An 11,691-nucleotide genomic window follows, 5' to 3' on the forward strand; every position below is an offset into this window, starting at 1 on the left:
AATATTTGATATTTTATAAATTTTCAAAAAAAATGTGTTATTAACACTTTATGCGAATGATAAAATATATATGTGATTGAATAAATGTTAATTCAAAACAACGAAAAGTGTCCAGTTCATAAAAAAATGATGGAAAAAGATCAATCTTATTTTCTTTATTTTGAATCAACTTTTACTTACATTGAATGTCATTGCTATATTATCATGCGCACAAGGTGTCAATAATGTTTTTTTGTTGTTGAAAATTTGCAAAATATCAAGCATTAGGGATATGCAAAACATTTTATAGGCATAGCATAACATATACAATCGAATACATGTGTACCAAATTTGAAAAAAATCAATTTTTAAATAGTATTTTTAATGATATTTCTACTTGAATTATTACAGTTTTTACCATGTTAAAAGCTAGGAGGACCCGTAAACGGGATTATGAATTAAATTCGCAAAAAAAAAAATTCATTACTATTTCATTAAATTTTACTCTGCGCCAAAACATGCTGTTGATGAAGTTGAATTCACGAAATTATAAATAACTAGCTATAATATCCAGCGCTGTCCGGGGTTTCCCCCATATACTGGCAGCATAAAAGAAGCAACAAATCATTGTAAAAGCATATACTTGTCTAAAACGCATAACCAAAGTAAACATTCTAAATGTCATTGTTGAGGGTCATTCATTTCGGGCATCTGCCCAGCTTTGACAGACTTTTAAAGTAGCCTATCGTTCAAGTCGGGTACTGTTTCGTATATATGCAAAATTTAACGACGATAGATCTAAAATTGTAGATTTTCATAGAGAATATGTATATACACACACAAAGAGAGTGGAGACAGACAGAAAATTAATTATATATATGGGCAAGTTAAGGTTACAGTAGTGTAAGGCCGGGATTACACTGTGAAAGTTTAATAAAATTCCTTATAAAACTTGTGAAAAATCCAACCAATAAAGCTCACGGGTAAAATTCGAGCAAGTGCAACCGATAATCTTATTGGCTGAATTTTTACAATTTTATAAAATAACTTTTAGAAAACTTTTATAGTGTAATCCCGGCCTAAGGACTGGATTACACTATAAAAGTTCTATAAAAGCTTTTTGATAAAACTCGAAAAATTCAACCAATAAGATCACAAGTTGCATTTGCTCGAATGTAACCAATGCGCTTATTGGTTGAATTTTTCTAGTTTTATAAAAGATCTTTTACCAAAATTTTATAGTGTAATCCCGGCCTTAGTCACATTTTCAACAATTCTGACTAAGGCCGGTATTACACTATAAAAGTTTGATAAAAATCATTTTATGAAACAAAAAATGTAACCAACAAGCACATCTGTTACATTCGAGCGAACTTAACTAATCCACCTATTGGATACATTTTTCAAGTTTTATAAGCGAACTTTTATCAAACTTTTATAGTGTAATACCGGCCCAAGTCTAGAAACGCAATCTAGAAGTGCCAAACTTTTGAAATAAAAAACGAACCAAGTCACAACTTAGTAACAGTTCGGTAACAGTTCTCCAAATTGTGAAATCAAAATATTTCAACATCGGAACCTATGTCAACCATTTTGTAAAAAAAAAAAACCCTTTCTTTTTCTCAAAATAAGGATTATTGACTTACACAACAGTAACATTAACCCGTCCATACATAGAAATATTTTGAAATGTCGGGATTGTGGCTGTCGTGATTATTATAACCGAAACACCTTTTACGGATATCATCTCCAGAAATCTGAAAGTCCTTCGAGTCCCTAGAAATACGGCATTTTTAAGTCCCAGAAAAAAATGTGAGATCCTTCAAGAACTTTCGAAAATCTTCATGGTTGTTCAATTACTTCAAAAATTTTTATTCCGCAAAATCCACACGCCAATTGTGGATTAAACGCTCTCCAAAAACGGTTATAAGTATCATAACCACTTCCAACCAAGGACGATATCACACACAAGATAAGCCGAGCCAGCACACAGTATCCTACTCCAAGTTCCAAAAAAAAAACCCCCTGAAAAAAGTACCCCCCTCTAAAATACATATTTCTTAAGGGGAGGGGAGGCATGATGTATTCAGAGGCACTTAAACCATACTGTTTGCATACCATTTATTTTCCTTTTCATCTCGAAAAATTCACCCTCCCCTATATTCAAGTCATATTTCAGAATTTAAGTATGGGGAGTGGAAATAGCTCCCCCCCCCGTTTTTATATATATAAGAAGGGCACAAAAACGAAAAAGGAGGCGGGTAGACCCTAGGCTATATGGTCAATCGCCGCTCCTATATGTATGTATATGCATGTAGGCCTTTACGCATTTTTCCCATATGCCTACAATAGGTGATAGGGGGCTTGAGCTGCTTCGTGGTTGTCAACACATTTTTATTCGATCTATTCAAGCCCCCCGATACTCTTTATATAACTCACACCTGTGCATGTCGGCCATTTATCGCCCCCCTCCCCTCCTTTCCTTATATTATAAGCGTAAGTACAAAAATCCCTTCGACCTCATGTATCTACATATCTATCCCGCCTTTTGTCGAATAAAAAAAAAAAGGCCGCCCATATAGAAAAGGGCCCCTGTATTGCAGGAGGCAGCCGTCAACACTTCAACAATGAAGGGTATCCCACGATGTTTGAACGTAGGCTGTACGGTGTTTTAAGGCCTTTTATGATGCAATATCAATAGATACACTATTCGGCTTCGATACGCCTTTTTTTTTTTTTTTTTTGGAGGCTGTAGGCTTTTACTGAGAGCCTGAAAAGCTCGAGGTGTGCCTGCCTGACTGCTTATGGTTAGTTAGCATTGGCGTTATGTATATTTTTGTCGTGATGTCAAACGGAAATTTTTCTGGAGAAATTTCATGGAAAAAATGGATATTGTACCAAAGAATGTACCAGTATTCCTTGACCATTTTTTTGCCCATGGCCTCGCTTAGTACCATATTTTTTCTCGTAGCCCCTAGTTTCACCCGGCCCGTCCCCCATCTTCATCTATAGGTTTGAGGTTTACACATTAAATGATTTTTGAGTAAATTTATAGTAAGCAAAATAAAACAAGGTCAAAATAATTTATAAACAAGGTCAAAATCTCCGGATTCCTGATCTAGAACTTCAGTGAACTTCCCGATTGTGGAAGAGAGAAGGGGTCTAGGCAATGCTGTGGCCCCCCCTCCGACGATGGGCTCGATATTCTTTCAAACTATAAATTCACTATAGAGGGGGCACGTGAATAATCAATCTGGCGTGGAAGCCTGGTAAAGATCCCTGCCTAGGAGGTCCTGCTGCTGGATGTGGGTGAACCAATTAATGGTTTTTATGCCGTAAATGCTCAATCTATGGTCCAAGGGCCTCATTTGGCCCGCGGAAAATAACCACACCGCTCAAGAAAGACTATCAAATTACTCAAGTCACTCGTAGCGCATGTCCTTATTACTTCATTGGCACATGTTCAGATCATTTAAGATGTCAACGTGATGTATCGAGATCACTTTAGCGACCCGAAGCACATTTCCAAATCACTTGAGTGACGCGCACCGCACCTTCAGTTCACTTAAGTTGCTCGTGGCACATTTGCAGATTACTTGAGTGGCTGACGGCACGTTTCCAGATTACTCAAGAGACCCGCGGCCCATTTCCAGATTACTCAAGCGGCCCACGATACGCTTCCAGATCTTTTGAGTGGCTGGATACTTACTTACACAGCATACTTACAGATCACTTAAGCGGCCCGCGACATTTTTATAGGTAACTTAAGTGGCTCTTGCCAAATTTCCGGATCACTTAAATTGCCCGCGACACATTTTCAAATCCCACAAACGCGGCCGGCTGCACATTTCCAGATCTCTCGAGTGACCCGCGGCATGTTCTCAAACTAATAAAGTGACCCCTATCCCCTTCAATAGGTAGAACAACCTTGGCCTATACAGAGCCATCTCAAGATTATGGGCTACTTTCCCGCACACCAACTCCTGTCATATATCGCCACACGGAAATTTCCAATCAGTGGAGTTGGGTGGGAAATGAAGGTGCCATCTATCGGTTATCGCCCAGGCTCGGTAGGCAAAGAACTTGTTTCTGATGTTCTTTGGCCGGATTCGAACCCGTGGACATATACGGTAACCGTCAAGATTACGGGTTGGTGAAAGTGATGTTCTCTAGGCCCATGTTTATAGCTGCATGTATTTTCTACATCTTATTTGCATACTTCCAAAAATTGTAGTACCAAATCTCATCCATGTAGGCCCTTATGTATAATGCATGGGCCTTTCCAGCGAGTCAAGCCCAGATGGGCCTATTTCCTCTACAATATTTCGCCCCTAAAATCTTTATAATTTGACATCAGAATATTTTTCGCAGCTCTTTGTGGGCCGCCATCTGTCATAGCTGTCCCCTTCCCCCTCGATTTTCATCCATGGCCCCCTCATGCTGTCCCTAGACCAAAAGAGGGGCCAGGTTGAGAACCAATACATAACTTATACCATGCAAAACTTTATAAGAATTTGTAAACTTTAAAGGCTGAAAGAATTTTATTTATTTATATTCAATAATGGTGATTATTGTAATGGACCCCCTTCTCCTTAGGCCAGAATTTTACCAGAATCCCCTGTATACCAGCTTTATATTGAATTTATAAGGTTTAAAAAAAAAATCATAATAATGGGTAAAGTTGAACCTTGGGCCCCTAAGGCTACAGACCTGTCATCCTTCCTCTTATATGTGAAGATGGATACCGTCCCCCGAGGGGCAACGATTTAGGGAGTCAATAGTAGCTGCAGGTGCCCCTTTTGACCACGTTACCTTTCCGTGCCACCCCTCCTACCTTTACCTTACCTAGTGTTCCCCCGTCTCCAAATGCTGAAGAAGGCTATTTCCAGGCTTTGACAGGCTTCCCTTTCTATTCATAAAATTGATATTCGTATAAATTTTTTTGCGTTCGCGCGAAATAAGGTTAAGTTCTTTTTAGCTCCTTTCAGCATCATCTGTATGGATGACATGGGGTGCCACCAGTTAAAAATAGTGAGCTAGTGTAAAATAGTATTCGAAAAAAAATCTATATTTCAAGTCTAATCTTTTCGAGTTCTAATTTTCAAGTCTACATCTCAAAAATGTTGCTAGAAGTATTCGAACTAGCAGTTAAGGTCTCTGAGGCTGCAGCAAAGTACAGTGCTTAGAGATAAGAGATGAGCATAAGTGTGGAAATTTATGCTCAAAATCCAGATTTTGTAAGAAAAAATTTCCATATCGGAAATTTCACATTCGCAAAAATAAAAATTTTCGTCACAATGTTTATCAGAAATTCTGCAGAACCGCAAAAATGTTTTCAAATCAAAAATTCAGAATTCATTCGTGCTCTGCAATAACAAATTTTCGAATCTTTTCATCCATTCGCAATAACAAATTTTCCTAAAACATTTTGCATTCATTCGAGAAAAATATTTTCCGAATCAAAAATTTAGCCGCAAAAATATTTTTCAAATAAAAACAAGGGCATTACATTCATCAGCAAAATCAAATTTTAAATTCAAAAATTTTGCATGCATCCGAAAAATATTTTTCAAATCAAAAATTTTGCATTCATCTGCAAAAAAGAAAAAATCAAATGAAGAATTTTGCATTCATCCTCAAAACTAACTAAACAAACTAGCCGAACTATAAACAAACACAATTTTTTTTAATAGTTTAATTACGAGACCAAGTATTAAAAAAGCAGCACAAGGTGCCTCAGAAATTCGTAAAAAAATGTTTAAAAATTCATTAAAATTGGAGAAATCGATATTTCTGGATGTAGTTAGTTATGAGAATTTTTTTTTGATACACAGGAGAGAGAGAGAAGAAAAAAAATTAATTGATTGAAAGAAGTTTTGTTGATAGAGGGCGCTGCACGAGAGCAAATCACAGGAGTTATGCAAATCAGAGTGTTGTATATACTCAATTTTTGATATACTCGTATTTTTTTCCCCCGATGAGAAGGAAACAGCACCATAACTACATCAGCCTAATTATGGTGATGTTCCACAGAAATCAAACATACGTTGAATGTTTCTCTAATGTACAGGGTGTAAAGCAGTGATTCCCAACGTGGGCGTTAACGCCCCCTTGGGGGCGATGGAATATGGAATATTCCGGGGGGGGGGGCAGTAGAAGCTACGGGTATAACATGGGATTCTACGGGTTAAATTACGTTGTGGGGGGGGGGGGGCGATGGGAGAAAAAATCTGGTACGAAGAGACCTATCGACCGTAACAGTCAAACCAAGCAAGCACTATCACGATAAGTCCCTGAAGGTGCTCAAGTATCAAATCACAGGTTCTTTTATATGCTGAGGAGTCTGAGGACGAAGGGCTCTTGAGTGAATAATGCTTCAATTTAGGAATTAGTCTCTGCAGCGCCGTCTCGTCCCTTGTCACCAATTTGCTTCTCTCTCGATGGCAAATTTTATTTTTATGTATATTTTAGTGGTTTTTTTTTTGTACTTTTCCATCTCTTTTGTGTTTTCTCAATTTATGCTAGATATTTCAAGCATCTAATCTATCTATACATATAAAATAACATGTCTTGACTAAATCACTGACTGATTCGTCATCGCCGAGCCGAAACCGCTGAGCTATATTTATGAAATTTGCTCAGTAGTTTTATTTCATGACGTAAAGGCTCACTAAAAAGGGGTTTTCCAAAGTTCGACCCCTAAGAGGGGGTTATAATGGAGTTCAAGGTTATATTGAGTAATCATGCCTAGCCGAAACCACTGCAGCTATAAATGTGAAAGTTGTTAGTAATTTTTTTCATGATTTCATGACATATAGACCCCCCCCCCCCAAGAAAGTGTTTTTCGAAATTTTGATTCCTAAAGTTGTCATGAGGGTGAGGCCTCAAAAGTACTATGGAGCGATCATCGCTGAAGTTATAAATATGAAATTTGTTCGAAAGTGTTTTTCACCATTACAAAATAAAGGTGAAAACTCACTAACAAGGGATTTTTGTCAAATTCATACTGTAAGGGCTTCTTGGGGGGGGGGGGGAGGGTTCACAAGTTATATGGGCCAATCATCGCTGAGCCCAAACCACAGGAAGCTATAAATATGAAATTCATTCAGTATTATATTTTATAATAAAAAAAAAATCAACATCTCAAATAATAAATATCTTCACAACATCCAGTTTTCTGTATATCTTGCATAAACGAGTCAAAATTTTTTGATAAGAGATCGATACGGATATTGGTTAAATTCGGGTTGTTAACCAATCTATGTTTATCTCTTATCCAAAAATTGTAACTACAGGTTTAAACCATGTTGGTGAATACGGCCCTTAGAGACTAACGGTTGTATTCACCAACACACAGTTTAAACTGCAATCGCAGGTAAAAGGACTGAAGATTGAAACGGATTGGTTAAATTGAGGATTTTAACCACAGAGTAATAATACTATAGAGTGCGCGCGAGGGGTTACAATGTGAAGCAAAGATCCGGAGTCACGTGACTCCAGTCGAAAGGCTGGTCAGGGAATCTCGCTGGCAATGCTTTCCTTATGGCTGTTCGTATGACGATCTCCAAGTGCTGTCTTATTTTTCATTAGAATGGTCACCACGTGTGCAGCTTTCGGATGTTCGGAACGGTTTAGGAAAGGAGGAACATTATCCTTTCACAAAGGAATACTTTTTGCTTATTCCCCTTCTTATAAATTAAAAATTGGAATATTAAATTGACGATGCAATGGATTTCTGACGTAATCTCAGTTTTTAACAATTCCATTTTGGATTTAATTCAATTAAAGTTCCAAGTTTTGGTAAAATTCAAATGTCATGAATCATTATTAAATGTTTTAATAGAATTTTTGGCAATAAATGATTGAAATTGTGAGTTTTATGAAGTTTTAACTGAAATATACGTCTCCGCAAGATTTGGCGAGATTTGGCGAGCTAGTGAGTTCATTCGAGTTTTGCTCAACTTGGAAGAAAATATGCTTTTCAGAAGGAGAAATTTATGAAAAATATTCTATTTAAATAGAATGTGAGGAAAACTCCCCCCCCCCCTCTAGACAATTGCAGTTTTGCATAAAAATGCATAACAACCTCTAAAAATAATAGTATTTTTACCCCTCTTCGTAACGGTTATGTTTGCATATGCTGATAAATACAGCAAAAGCCAACATGAACTAAGCCGATGAAAAAAAATCTCTCTCTATCTTCGCATTTATTATTAATTTAATTTTTATGGCGAAATATGTGTAGTGCACGCATCTCATACGGACCGAACTAAGTTGTTGAAATAAAGTGATATTTCAGCATGGATTTTTTCCATATTCATTAAACTAACTTCATTTTGAGAATTATTCGATTCATTCGTAAAAAGTGATAAATGCTACGAAATTCATCAAACTTACTAAAAATATTGGTAATTATGCATATATTTACCAACTATTATGCATAATTTCTGAAGATAACGCGTACTACGGATTTATCAAATTTACAGTAACATAAACATTATATATTTGTTGTATACAATATTTTGTTTCCTGTGTGTGTATAGATATTTAGAAAGCTATTAAAAACTGTGCCAAAAAAATTTATTTCATGAAATTTATACTGTTTATATTCACTTCCTTCAAATATTATATATTCAATTAAAATTTAAATGTGTTAAGAAATTATTAAGAATTATCCCTTAATGGAAAATAAAAAAATTCCGTTTTCCAATATTTGTTTATTTTATAGAATTTATTTTTTCAAATATGATACTCCCTAAATATTTCACATAAAAATGAGTGAAATTCATTGAAAAAATGAAGGAAAGTTTTCATCAACTTGATCGAATTGAGTCAAATTTCGTTACAGCAACATCCTAGCTTCTGCGAAAACGCGCCAAATGTAATAGCGCAGAACCTGTTCTTTTCCCGACAATACTGCTCATCTTTTCTTCACGTTCGACAAGTTTTATGAATAGCGCGCGCGGTCTATTTATATCTTAAGTCTATGATTTTAACCAATCCGCGTGTGTCCATCTCTAATCTTTTAACTTGTGATTGTAGTTTAAACTGTGTTGGTGAATACGGCCGTAAATGTTCGATCCGTGTGAATTGAGTGTTGTTTTTAAGAGGAATATATGTGTTATAACTAATTTTGGATTATATAGTTGTAACACATGTAACCGTTTCATAACCATCGATTCTCAGAAAGTTGAAAAGATACGAGGCTTGGAATTTGAAAAATTTTGAAAATCACCCGATTTCTTTAAAATGCTGCGATATATGAGAGCAAAGTGCAACCGGAAGTGCAAAAAAATCGGGCTCGAATAAAATTTTAAAGAGAATGACACCGGGCCTGACATCAGAACCAAAGCGCAGTGCTGTCATGAATAGCCTACACAGGGTGATTGATGCCTGCCCCTTGACCACAAATCACTGACGAACCGTTGATCCTAGATTCATACTTCCAACGAGAAAAAGTATATGAATAATATGTAGACTTTTTTAGATACGTCATTTATATTGCAAGGCGTATAGCTAATAAAATAAAGTAAAAATTAGCTTTTTATACGAACACCCTGCCCTCAAATACCCATTTAAACAGTTGTTACCCTGTCTTTCCCGAACCCGGCAAAAGAAATTCCAGTTAGTTAATTAGGCAGATTATTCTTACTTCGACAGTAAGCTTAACGTCGTTCAACCGTCTTTTTTTCCCATTATAAAATTCGACATTTCATGAAAGTATAGAGTGAGAGAGAGGTACACAAGTGTGGCCCCGAACAATTTTCATTCGAGATCATGAAGTTACACTATGAGTCATTTAAGTGATCTGTAAATGTGTCGTGGCTCTCCTAAGTGGTCTGGAACTATTACGCAGTGAGATCTGTGAATATGCCGCGAGTCACTCAAGTTCCTTGGAAATGTGCCGCTGGTTACTGTGATCTGGGGATACGCTACGAGCCACACAAGTTATGTGGAACTGCACCGCCGATCACTTAAGTGTTACGGAAATGTGCCGCTCAATTCATTTTTATAAAATTACTATACGTTTGGAGATGATTCCGCTGACCGTGATAGAAAGAATGTACGCTTTATAACCTCCTTCATTCAATTGCGAAGTTATTTTTCCCAGCATTCGTCTAGTTTCAATTTTTTCTTAGTGCTTCCTAGTGGTTTTAAAAAAAAAATTCGAAATTCTTGTACAGTTCCTATAGACGGAATTGCGTTTTAGTTAACGAACCTTTAAGTTGGTAGTTACGATTATCCTAAATCTGTCATAGTGGCCGGTGGGTTCCGACTGAAATTGGTTAACAGTGCATACCCCTGAGTCATTTCTTAGCCATCCTGGACTAGTACTGCGATTTCCGCCATGGTGTACTATATTTTATAATTTTTTAAACTACTTAGAGGGACCTCAAGTGTATAGGGCCTTCCATGATAACGTCATTTGGCGTGAATAATGCGATGTGCGAAAAAGTTGTTTTCACGAAGGAAAATTCTTTTTGATACAGAAAAAAAAAATTAGTTAGAACTTTCGTCGATATGGGACGGTACAAGAAAGCGAATCACAGAGTTCTGGAACTTGGTTTTTCTTCAATATCTTCTGTGTCCGAAATGTTTGTAATTCTTCAGCCGGCGATTCATGGCTCACAACCGAAGTGCTTTAATTTAATTTTTTTTAAATGCTTTATCCACATATTTCATCTTCACAATGAAAACTTTATTTAAGTAATAGGAAAATTCGGAAATATATGAGTAATTGTGTGTGTGTGTGATCGTACACCCTTTGGGAGTCCCCCACGTAATTTGTCCCATAATGGGTCTCTCTCCCATTTTATGGGACTCTAATTTGCATGTTTCCGGTGATTTACTTTCGTGCAGTGTCCTCTATCCACAAAAATTTGAACTTTTTTTTTTCCGCCTTCGAAAATGTACCAATGGTTTAAATTTTTATGAATTTTCTAATTATTTAGAATTTTTTAGGAACCCTGAATATTTGCAGTCTATGTTTTTAGGATTTGGTCAGCAAAATCCTGACAATGTGATGAAGTGAATCGAAAAATGTATTTTCTGAATTTCTGTACCCTTTGCCCCTTTTTTGTATTTCTGCCTCATGCTCGTCACATGCTCGATGCTAGGTTCATGCCCTTCTCATTGTACCCCTCGCTAAGCACCCTCTATCCTCCCATGACCATATTCTGTCCGGTCGGAAATAATTCAGGCACGACCACGCCCTCCGCGGCAATGAGCTTATATCATAGCAAGTGACAGAGCCTAGTCTTGGGGCCTGGATAGGGAACTCGGGTTGTCGGGATGCGTGTGGTTGCGGGATGGCGACTGGACCACCAGCAGGACAGCTTTTGAGGGTTGGACAAGAGTATGATGGACTAGTAGTACAGAAACAGAGCGTACCTGAGGGTTGGGGCGTCCGCGGGTAACTATCCTGCACGCGTCCCGACTCAGTGCCCCCGATCCTCTACAGCAGCGGTTCTCAACTGGTTTTGATCCGCGGAGCCCTTTTCAGTACATAATTTCTATGGCGGAGCACTGTTTGAATTCGGGAGCTCTTTCTTGTATAAAATGTTTATGGCGGAAAGCCGTAGTCTCCCCTTTTTTTATTTATCTATCAAATTTACTGATTTATTTTGTTTTCCTCGATTCGCCGCGGAGCCCCTGGGAAGTGCACACGGAGCCCCAAGGAATCCGCGGGGCACCGGTTGAAAACCGCTGCTT

The sequence above is a fragment of the Pholcus phalangioides genome, unplaced genomic scaffold (assembly GCF_987345545.1).
Source record: "Pholcus phalangioides strain wild (caught in Gottingen) unplaced genomic scaffold, Ppha-v1.0 ptg000022l_1, whole genome shotgun sequence".
Taxonomy (NCBI): Eukaryota; Metazoa; Arthropoda; class Arachnida; order Araneae; family Pholcidae; genus Pholcus; species Pholcus phalangioides.